Below are 10956 nucleotides of genomic sequence, written 5' to 3' on the forward strand. Positions count from 1 at the left end.
CTAATCAGGTTGTAATGAAATTCTTTGACCTTTACATTCACTTTGTTTATTTGATCACTTAGCCTAATTGTAATCCACATAATCTTATTTTCGGTCGGGACCCACAGTTGTGGACCTCGAAGAGTGCCTAACACTTTCTATTTGAGGTAATTTGAGCCCTTACCCGATCTTTGGTGATGCTGACTAGTCAAACAGAGTCATTTGCATAATAGGTGCCCTAACGCATCTTAAAAATCATTAGGTGGCGACTCTTCTTCTTTTAAAACTTTACCTCCCACTCAAAAGAGTTGTCACAATGCCGAAAGCCCGCTTTCACGAGAAAATGGGTCGCGACAACGAGCTTGCCCAATTGCTGTCATTTCTGCTTTAAACTCCCTTTCTGCTTCATCACCCAACTTCTCCAGTCGTTTTACAGCAATCGTTCTATTACCTTCTGATAAAATTCCTTTATAGAGATTTCCAAATGAACCATGCCTTATCTCTTCCTTGAAATGTTCAGTGGCTTTTTCAAGCTCGCTGTAAGAAAATGATCGAAGAGTGAACTCCTCGTTTGGCCCCAAATATGGATTTTCCAACAGTTTTTGATATTGGCCCTCACTGCTTCTGTAGAAATGATAACTACAAATTGCAACAACCGTACGCATAAATGCTACGAAGCCAAGAGTCAGGGATAGAATCAAGATTATCTCTTTCCGGCTTTTATTTCTATTCCCAGCTTTTCCAGGATAGGGAACAGTGTGGCCTGCAATTTGGGAAATATTGTAGCTCTGCTTGACAAAAGCCTTGACAGACTGATAAGTTGGATCAAGTGTTGAATAGATTAATGGAAGCTTGAATTTGCTGCAAACTCCATTCACATATTGAGTAGCCCAACAAGTACAATCCTCCAAGCAAGATTTTCTGCAATCCTGCTCAACGATTGAAACCTAAGAAAATGGATATCCTCAAGTTTTAAGTGTTGAATCATGGTGAGATTGTAGGCCAATAATGTAGAGTTGCTTCTTTCACAAGACTCTTCATAAACAAATCTCCGATAGCGCCCTTGGAATTTCATTTCATGGTTGACATATAAAAATACTGGTAAACAAGAACAAGCACATGTGATGCTGCCATTTCTTGCAGTACAATAACTGTTTACACCATAGAATCCCCTGGCTTGGCATTGATTTTTTAGCGATGACCAATTAATTTCCAAGCTCGATTCATCTATGCCTTCAAAACTGTGTGTATAAAGCCTAAACATACCATTAGGATCAAGAGTAGTGCGATAAATCACTGTCTTATTTGGTGTTCGAGTTGAACTATTTGCTATTTCATTCACTTGAAAACCAAAATCATTAGAAGCATTTCTAAACAGTTGTCCTCTTGGAGTAAGACTCACAAAAACTGAATCAACATTACCGAATTCGCCTCTACTTTGTTACATGAAAGCCCGGTAGGAAGCCTCAGGTATATGTAATTGGTTGGATATGCAACAAGGTTCCCATCAGCCTGCATACTCAAATAAAATCTCTCAATTGAATGATCAATTTCACTGACACTAGAGACAAGGTTGTGGCCCGATATTAGGCGCTGGCCAACGAGGAGGGTGTCCGTTGGATAATCAAAACATTCCCAAATGACATCTGTTTTATTATAGATAACAAAGTTACCAGAATCAAGCATGTAAGCTGAAGTAATTGGCTTTGGAGATTCTGCAATGACTTTCATGTTCTACTTTGTCCATAGAATAAGTTTGCCTTCTTTTGTAAACTCGAGGTATCCACCCGAATGAACTGGAGGATCATCTCTACTAGCAGTCCAAGCGACAATGTTTTCAAACCATATGCCAACTTGAAATCCATCCCCTTTTGAGTAGAAACCAAATGCAAAATGGCCTGAAGAAGATAGCCAAGAACTCAAATTTCGGTTTGGATAAAGAATAGAACCTAAGGTTATGTTGGAAGGTTGCTTATGTGCTCCAACTTAAACAGCTGCAAATAGCATTGAAAGCATCAAGAATATGAAAGTAATTGTTAAATTAGCCATGGCAGAAGATCGGAAAATAGAGTGTGAGATCCAATATTTCCTACTTTTCGTATACGGATATTTTGACTAATATACGCAGTGGCATTTTCAATTTAAATGGTACCAATGATTTACACGTTGACATAAATTATGTAATAACTGAGTCAACTTCTTATTAAATTTTTCAAAACTCCGTCTTACGTACTGAGACGTTAAGATTTTGCCAATTCCTATTTGATTTTTTCTACCTTCATTTGCGTGTTAGGTGGTTTAAGTTTGTCTTTTGCGCGTTGGAGGGTTATATATGTTTTGATTTCATTAAACAAAAAATTCTCTCTTTCCCCCTTCCATGTTTTTTCTTTCGTTATAAAAAGAAGACGATTAACCCAAAAAAGAAATGCTAAAAAGAATTACATTTGGAATTGCATCACTAAAGTCAGGGATTACGTAGGGCATGGTTCTCCTCAGATTGGTCTTGTTTGACAAAACCAGCTAGGATGAATTTTTCTGTTACAAAGGTCAGAAAATCGGAAAAATTAGCAGAAAGCTACGAAGTGCAAAACAAGCTCTTTTTTAATTATTTTTCAGGGATTTTTTTACCATGGAAACTATTACAAACTTTTGTAATATGTACTATATTACAAACCATTTACCCTATTTTACTATGATTTACTAAGTATCAAAACTAAATGTATCTTCTTTACAAATTATATACATTCCCACAAAGGAGACTCCTTCTAACTGGTTATTACCTTTTAAAATCAGTGATTAGTGCAAACCAATGATATCTTCTGTTTCAGAAACAAAGATACACAAAAATCACATACAAATAAGGTCAAAAAGTAATTGAACTAAACAACTGATTGAGTTGTTTAAACAACTTTATTAGTTGTTTAAACAACTAATTAAGTCACTTAAATAACTTTGCTAGTTGTTTAAATAAATAATTGATTTACTTAGATAAATTTTGTAGTTATCTAAATAACTAATTGAGTTGTTTAAATAAGTAATCGAGTTGTTAAACAAACTCTTGTTTGAGAAAGTGGTTGAGTACATTAGATGATCGGCGTGGATAGGGGGTAACTATAACTGTGACGACCCGATAAGTCGTTTTGAGTGCTAGCCCTTACTTTTGTATTTCGAGACCTCCACTAGCTTTGCTTGGTGATTCTTGATTTACGTGCATGGTCCGTGTCTTTTTCCAGAAAGATTTTGCATAAAAAATTGAAGAAAATGTGATTTTTGGCATTAGAAAAAACTTGAGTTGACTACAGTCAATATTTTGGGTAAACGATCCCGGATCAATATTTTGATAATTCTGGTAGGTTCATATTGTGATTTTGGGCTTGGGCATATACCCGAAAATAAACTCGGAGGTCCCTATGTTGATTTGACTTATTTTGCCGAAAGTTAGCAATTGGAATATTTGGAAATTCCCTAGGTTTGACTGTAGGTTGATTTTATGGTTATCAAGTTCCGATTTTAGTTTTGGGACTTGGTATAGGTCCATTTTTCTATTTGAAATTTGTCTGCAAAATTTGGTGCAATTTGGAGTTGGATTGATAGGATTCAGACGTTTGGTTATGATTTTAGAGGTTCTTGAGTTTTCTTTTGAATTTCATACGTTTTGATGTTCGATTCGTGGTTCTAGAAGTTTTTTTAAAATTAACAATTCTAAAATTGGAATAATTAATTAATATACCTAAGGGAATAATTTCCTCTTACAAGGTTAGGCAAAAGATTTACCTTACTTCTAAGTTCACTATCCGGCTCTTAACCTCACTAGAAATCCCGAAAGGATGCCGAGCAATCCGAAACTAGTCAACCATTTTATAAACTAATCAATATATGCTCAAAAGATAATTTAACTATTAAACTAATTTTCCAACCAAAAGTTCATAAAAGTCAACCCCGGGCCCACGTGCCCGGATTCCAAAAATATATAATTTATTTCCAATTCTATAATTAATTTCATAGTAAAATCCATTTTTACCAAACCCTAGGTTCCAAATAAAATCCCAAAAAATTTCTCTAATTCCATGTTAAATCTACCCATAATCCATATATTTAACTCAAGAATTGATAGAAATAACTTACCTTGTGATGTTAATGAAATCCCCCCAAAAGTGCTCTCAATTTCTCCTAAGACCAAGTGAAAATGTGGAAATATCAGGGTGAGTCCCGAAATAAAAGTGTTCTGCCAGGCCCATTCTTCTTCGCGTTCGCGAAAGATTCCTCGCGATCGGGTAGGCCAATTTCCAATAGCTTCCCAGATTACCCTACATGTTCACGACCTTAACGTCGCATTCGCGATAACCAATTATGCCTGTCCTTTACGCTCGGTTCCACCAGTCACGTTCAAGAAGGCAAACAGCCTTCTGGCCCATCCCACTCCTAACCTTCTTCTCGTTCGCGAATAGGCCTACGCGTTCACGAAGGAGGACCGGGTCCTTCACCACATTCACGTTAGCCTCATCACGTTCGCGAATAGTAAAATCCAGGAACCTTCACCAGTCTTCTTCGTGATCGCAGGACTACCTTCGCGATCGCAAAGCACATTAGCACACCAACACACCGGCAATTCTAGCCACGGTCAATCATGCTCCGGGTAGTCTGAAACACACCCGAGCCACCCTGGACCCTGTCCAAAGGCACCAACAAGTCCATAAATATACTACGAACTTACTCGAAGCCTTTGAACACATAAAATAACACTTGAACCAAGAATCTCACCTCAAAACCAAATTAATCAACTTCTAAGCTTCAAACTCATTTCAACCAACTTCGAATGCAACGAAACATACTTAGACAACTCATAATGACGCCAAATTTTATGCACAAGTCATTAATCACAATACGAACCTATTCCATGGCTCGGAATCCCAAAGGGACATCGATAACACCAAAGTCCACTTATAGTCAAACTTAAGAAATTCTAAAACCTTCAAAATGTCAACTTTTAACAATAAGAGCCGAAACGCTCCTGGTTCACCTGAAACTCGATCCGATCATACGCCCAAGTCCAAAATCATCATACGAACCTATTGGAACCTTCAAATCCCCGTTCCGAGGTCGATTACTCAAAGTGTTGACTCAAGTCAAACTTGGCCACTATTATGAAACTAAGTGTTCTGAATTCAACCTCAATCCTTCCAAAACCAAACCAACCTTCTCCGCAAGTCATAAAACAGTAAAAACACATATGTAAAGTCTTAAATAGGGGAACGAGGATCTATTAAGCAAAATGACCGGTTAGGTTGTTACATTCTCCACCTCTTAAACGAGCGTTCATCCTCAAACGGGTCTAGAATCATACCTGGAGTGCTGAATAAGTGTGGATATCTTCTCCTCATGTCCTCCTCGGCCTCTCTAGTCGCCTCCTCGACTGGTTGACCCCTCCACTAGACCTTCACTGCTGAAATCTTCTTGGACATCAACTTGTGAACCTGCCTGTCAACTATGGCAACTGGCTCCTCCTCATTACCCAAGGTCTCATCAAGGTCCACCGTACTGTAATCTAACACATGTGACCTGTCTGCATGGTACCTCCAGAGCATAGACACGTGGAAAATTGGATGAACTCCCGATAAACTGGGAGGAAAGGAAAGCTTGTAAGCAACCTCCCCAACTTGCTCCAACACCTCAAATGGACCAACGAACCTCGGACTCAGCTTACCTTTCTTTCCGAACCTCATGATACCCTTCATCGGTGAGACTTTCATGAGAACTTTCTCGCCTACCATAAATGATAAATCACGCGCCGTCTGGTCCGCATAACTCTTCTGTCTGGATTGTGCTATGCAGAGTCGCTCCTGAATTAACTTTACCTTATCTAAAGCATCCTTTACCAAATCGGTACCATATAACCTAGCCGTCCCTGCCATCTCGATGCTGGACTGATAACTATTATTATAAACAAACTCGGCCAATGGTAAGAATCGATCCCGCTGCCCTCCGAAGTCAATCACACATGGTCTGAGCATATCCTCAAGAATCTAAATATTCCCCTCGAACTGTCCATCGGTCTGCGGATGAAAGGCCATACTGAGCTCTACCGAGTACCCAATTCACTTTGTACAGATCTCCAAAAATGCGAAGTGAACTGAGAGCCTCTATCTGAAATGATGGAAATAGGCACACCATGCAACCAGACAATTTCCTAAATGTAAATATGGGCCAACCTCTCTGAAAAGTATGTAGTCACCATCGGAATAAAGTGTGCAGACATGGTCAGTCTGTCGACAATGACCCAAACGACATCAAATTTCCTCAACGTCCACGGTAACCCAACTACGAAGTCCATAGTAATGCGCTCCCACCTCCACTTCAGTATAACCATCTGCTGAAGTAAAACACCTGGCCTCTAGTGCTCATACTTAACTTGCTGGCAATTTAGACATCTCACCACATACTCTACTATGTCCTTCTTCATCCATTGCACCTGTAGTCTATCTTAGGTCATGATACATCTTCGTAGCACCTAGATGAATAGAATATCGCGAACTGTGTGCCTCCTTTAGAATCGTCTCCCTCAAGCCATCAATATTAGGAACACATAAGCGACCCTGGAGTCACAGAACACCATCATCACCGATAATAACCTCCTTGGCATCACCCCATAACACCGTCTCTCTAAGGACCAACAAGTGCAGACCATCATACTAACGAGCCTTGATCCACTCGAATAAAGAAGACTGAGCCACAACACATGCAAAAACTTGACTTGGCTAAACAATATACAACCTCACAAGTCAGTTGGTTAGGGACTGGATGTCCAAAGACAATGGCCTCTCGTCCACTGAAATGGATGCCAAACTACCCATACTATCGGCTTTTCTGCTCAAGGCATCCGCGTCCACATTCGCCTTGCCCGGGTAATAGAGAATCATTTTGAGTTGGTTTGATAGAATTCAGACGTTTAGTTGTAATTCTAGAGATTCTTGAACTTTACTTTGAAACTTATGCGTTATAGTGTTCGATTTGTAGTTTTAGATGTTATTTTTGTGTTTTGATTGTGCATGTGAGTTTGTATGATGTTTTTAGACTTGTGTAGATGTATGGTTTAGAGCCCCGAGGGCTCGAATGAGTTTCAGACATGTTGCAAAGTGTTTTGGACTGAAATTGCAGATTTTGGTGTGCTGATGCTTCAAGTATCGTATTTGCGAACACTAGGTTCGCAATTGGGAGCTTAGCAGGGGGGGCCTCAGGTATCGCAATTGCGAAGTGGTCTAGGAGTTTGGGTAGTTCGCATTTGCGACTAAATTGTCGCTTTTGCGAAAGGGGCAAGGTTCGCATTAGTGAACCCATTGATCGCAATTGTGAGGTCCCAGTAGGAAAGTCAGTGGCCACATTTGCGATGTATTCTTCGCAAATGCGAACCCATGTTGCATTTGCGACATCAGCAGCTGATCAAAAGGGCTTGATGTTAGGATTTCATCTCACATTCTCTCATTTTAGAACCCTAGACTCGGTGGGAGGCGATTTGGAGAGGGGATTTTAATCTACAAACTTTTGATAAGTGATTCTAATCTATTTCCAATCATATTACATCAATATATCTTAGATTTTAACATCAAAATCATGTGAATCAAAGTGAAAATTTGTGAAACTTTATCAAGTTTTTGAAAAATAAGAATTTGAGTTTTGAGAGTCGATTTGGATGCGGATTTTGAAACTAATCATATATATATAGAGTCGTGGGGTCATGGGTAGTCGGAATATACCATTGGACCCAGGTTTTGATCGGGCGAGCCCCGGGTCATGTGTACGCAAGGTGACGAGTGGGTACACGGGTTGTACATGGTATTTGAACGTTTTAGGCTACTTAGACTCTTTCCATGCTTTAATTGAGATGTCACATCATTTTCTAAATTTTCATAGTCAGTCTATTCTTACCTGTGCTAGTCTATCCTTACATGCCTTAAATATCTTTGTTAATACTTATTCTATATCCTACTTGATAATTTGCTCTTATGCTTTAGTTGAAATTGTTGCCTCTTTTATTGTTACATATTATCTCTTTCATTGTTGATTATCATTGTTTGAAGTCATTGTACATGTCATTTCTTTCATTGTTGATTATCATTATTTGAAGTCATTGTTACAAGTTATCCCTTTCATTGCTATCATTCTTACTTGATGTCATGTTATCTCTTCCATTGTGAGTTATTTCTATTTAGTTTTGTGGTTACGCATTATCTTTCTCATTGTTGAGCTGTTGGTGTTGAAGTTGTGAAAGTCCTATCACATTGAGGCGAAGTTATTAATTGTTGATATATCTTTCTTGTTGAGAATTTTACATTCATTGTTATTGTTGATATTCTTGTACACGTTGTGGTAAATCCATGGGCTATTATTATGGCATCATTGATATTGTTGATTGTTGTTAAGTTGTGACATATGGGAACTTGTGGTGCGAGCTGTTATTGTGATGTGATATTAACGCACATGTGGCGGTATAAGGCTAGGGGTTAATGTGCATGCGGCGGTATAAGGTGGGACTTATGTGTGTGTTGCATGTATAAGGTGGGACTTATGTGTGTGTTGCATGTAAGTGAATTACGTGAAGCCGCGCAACGTCATAAACTGGGCTAAAGTAAGCATAGCTATTTCAGGAAAACTATTTTCAAAATTATTTAAATGTAAGGCTCACGCGGCGATATAAGAAAAGATTGTGATTGAAATTGAGAAATGTGAATACTAGGCGGTACCTCGGTTGTGATTCTTGTTATATGTCAGCAATGCGAGCCTTTCCTATTCTAGACCTTCTTCGCAACTGCGATCCAGGTATTGCAATTGAGACACCTGAGACCCCCTGCTAATATCGCAATCGCAATGTTGGTGTTCGCAATTGTAACACCTAAGGCATCAGCACACCAGCAGTCCAATTTTAGTTCAAAACCATTCCAAAGCATGTCCAAAACTCAACCGAGCCCTCGGGGCTCCAATCCAAAAATCCACACAAGTCTAAAAATATAATACAAACTTGCTCGAGTGATCAAAACACATAAATAACATCTAAAACTACGAATCAGACATCAAAACGCATGAATTACAAAGAAAAGTTCAAGAACCTCTAGAATTGCCACCAAGCGTCCGAATCCTATCAAACCAACACTGATTGACACCCAATTTTGCAGACAGGTTCCAAATAGAAAAAAGAACCTATTCCAAGTCTCAAAACTAAATTCGAACCCGATAGACAAAAAGTCAACCGACGGTCAAACTTGGGAAGCCTTCTAAATCTCAAATTGCCAACTTTCAGCAAAATAAGTCAAATCAACCTAGAGACATCTGAATTCGATTTTGGGCATATGCCCAAGTCCAAAATAACGATAGGAAGCTATCAGAGCCATCAAAACACCATTTCGAGGGCGTTTTCACAAAAGTCAAACTTTGGTCAACATCCTTAACCTAGACTTCTAAGCCATGAACAAAAGGGTTCCAAATCAACCCAAAACCTTCCCGGAACGAAACTAATCAACCCCGTAAGTCATAAAACCATAAATATGCATGTGTGAATCATAAAAGGGGAAACATGGCTCAAATACACCAAACGACTGGCTGGGTCATTACATTCTCCCCCTCTTAAAACAAATGTTCGTCCTCGAACGTGCATAGAGACATACCTTAAGTGATGAAAAACTAAGGATAACGACTCCGCATGTCGTGCTCCGTCTCCCAGGCCGCCTCCTTGACCAGATGACCCCTCTATTGAACCTTCACTGAAGCAATGTTCTTTGACCTCAACTTTCAGACATGTATATCCAAGATGGCCACCGGCTCCTCATCATAAGTCAAATATTTGTCCAATTAGACTGAGCTAAAATCTAATACAAGTGATGGATCACCGCAATACTTTCGGTGCATGGAGACATGCAACATCGGGTGAAATGCCGATAATCTTGGTATCAATGCAAGCTTGCAGGCCACCTCACCAAATCTCTCAAGGGTCTTAAAAGGACCAATATAGTTAGGGCTCAACTTACCCTTCTTAGCGAACGTCATCACACCCTTCATGGGTGGATATCTAAGCAAAACCCTCTCTCATACCATATATGCTACATCACGAGCCCTCCGATCAGCATTACTCTTCTGCCTGGACTGCGTGGTATGAAGCCGATCCTCAATCAACTTGACTTTCTCCAAGGCATCCCGAACCAAATTAGTGCCCAACAACCTAGCCTCACATGGCTCAAACTAACCAATTGGAGAATGAAGCTGCCTTCCATATAAGGCATCATAAGGAGCCATTTGAATACTCGATTGGTAGTTATTGTTATAGACGAACTCTGCAAGTGGTAGGAACTAATCCCATGAACACCCAAAATCCATAACATATGCACATAACATATCTTCCAAGATCTGAATGGTGTGCTCAAACTGCCTGTTCATCTGGGGGTAAAATATTGCACTCAATTCAACCCGTGTGCCTAACTCCCGCTGCATGGCTCCCCAAAAATATGATGTGAACTGTGTGCCTCGGTCAAAGATGATGGACACCGGCACACCATGGAGATGAACAATCTCACGAATATAGATCTGAGCCAGCTGCTCTGAAGAATAGGTAGTCACCATTGGGATGAAATGTGCCGACATGGTCAGCCTATCAACAATAACCCATACAACATCAAATTTCATCAATATCCGGGGGAGCCCAGCAACAAAATCCATGGTAACACGCTCCCATTTCCACTCGGGAATCTCAAGTCTCAAAGTAAATTGCCCGGCCTCTGATGCTCGTACTTCACCTGCTGACAGTTCAAGCATCGAGCCACACATTGTACTATATCTTTCTTCATTCTTCTCCACCAATTGTGCTGCCTCAAATCATGATACATCTTCATGGCACTCGGATAAATGGAATACTGTGAACTATGGGCCTCTTCAAGGATCAACTCACGCAACTCATCTACATTGGGTACACATAATCGGCCGTGCATCTTCAAC

At 39.7% G+C, this 10956-nt stretch overlaps 1 pseudogene; it reads right to left on the reverse strand.

Moving 5' to 3' along the window:
• Positions 1 to 290: 290 nt before the first annotated feature.
• Positions 291 to 2028, reverse strand: LOC107788265 (G-type lectin S-receptor-like serine/threonine-protein kinase LECRK4; annotated as a pseudogene).
• Between the last annotated feature and the right edge of the window lie 8928 nt (positions 2029 to 10956).

The sequence above is a fragment of the Nicotiana tabacum genome, chromosome 13, assembly GCF_000715075.1.
Source record: "Nicotiana tabacum cultivar K326 chromosome 13, ASM71507v2, whole genome shotgun sequence".
In the NCBI taxonomy this organism is placed as follows: Eukaryota; Viridiplantae; Streptophyta; class Magnoliopsida; order Solanales; family Solanaceae; genus Nicotiana; species Nicotiana tabacum.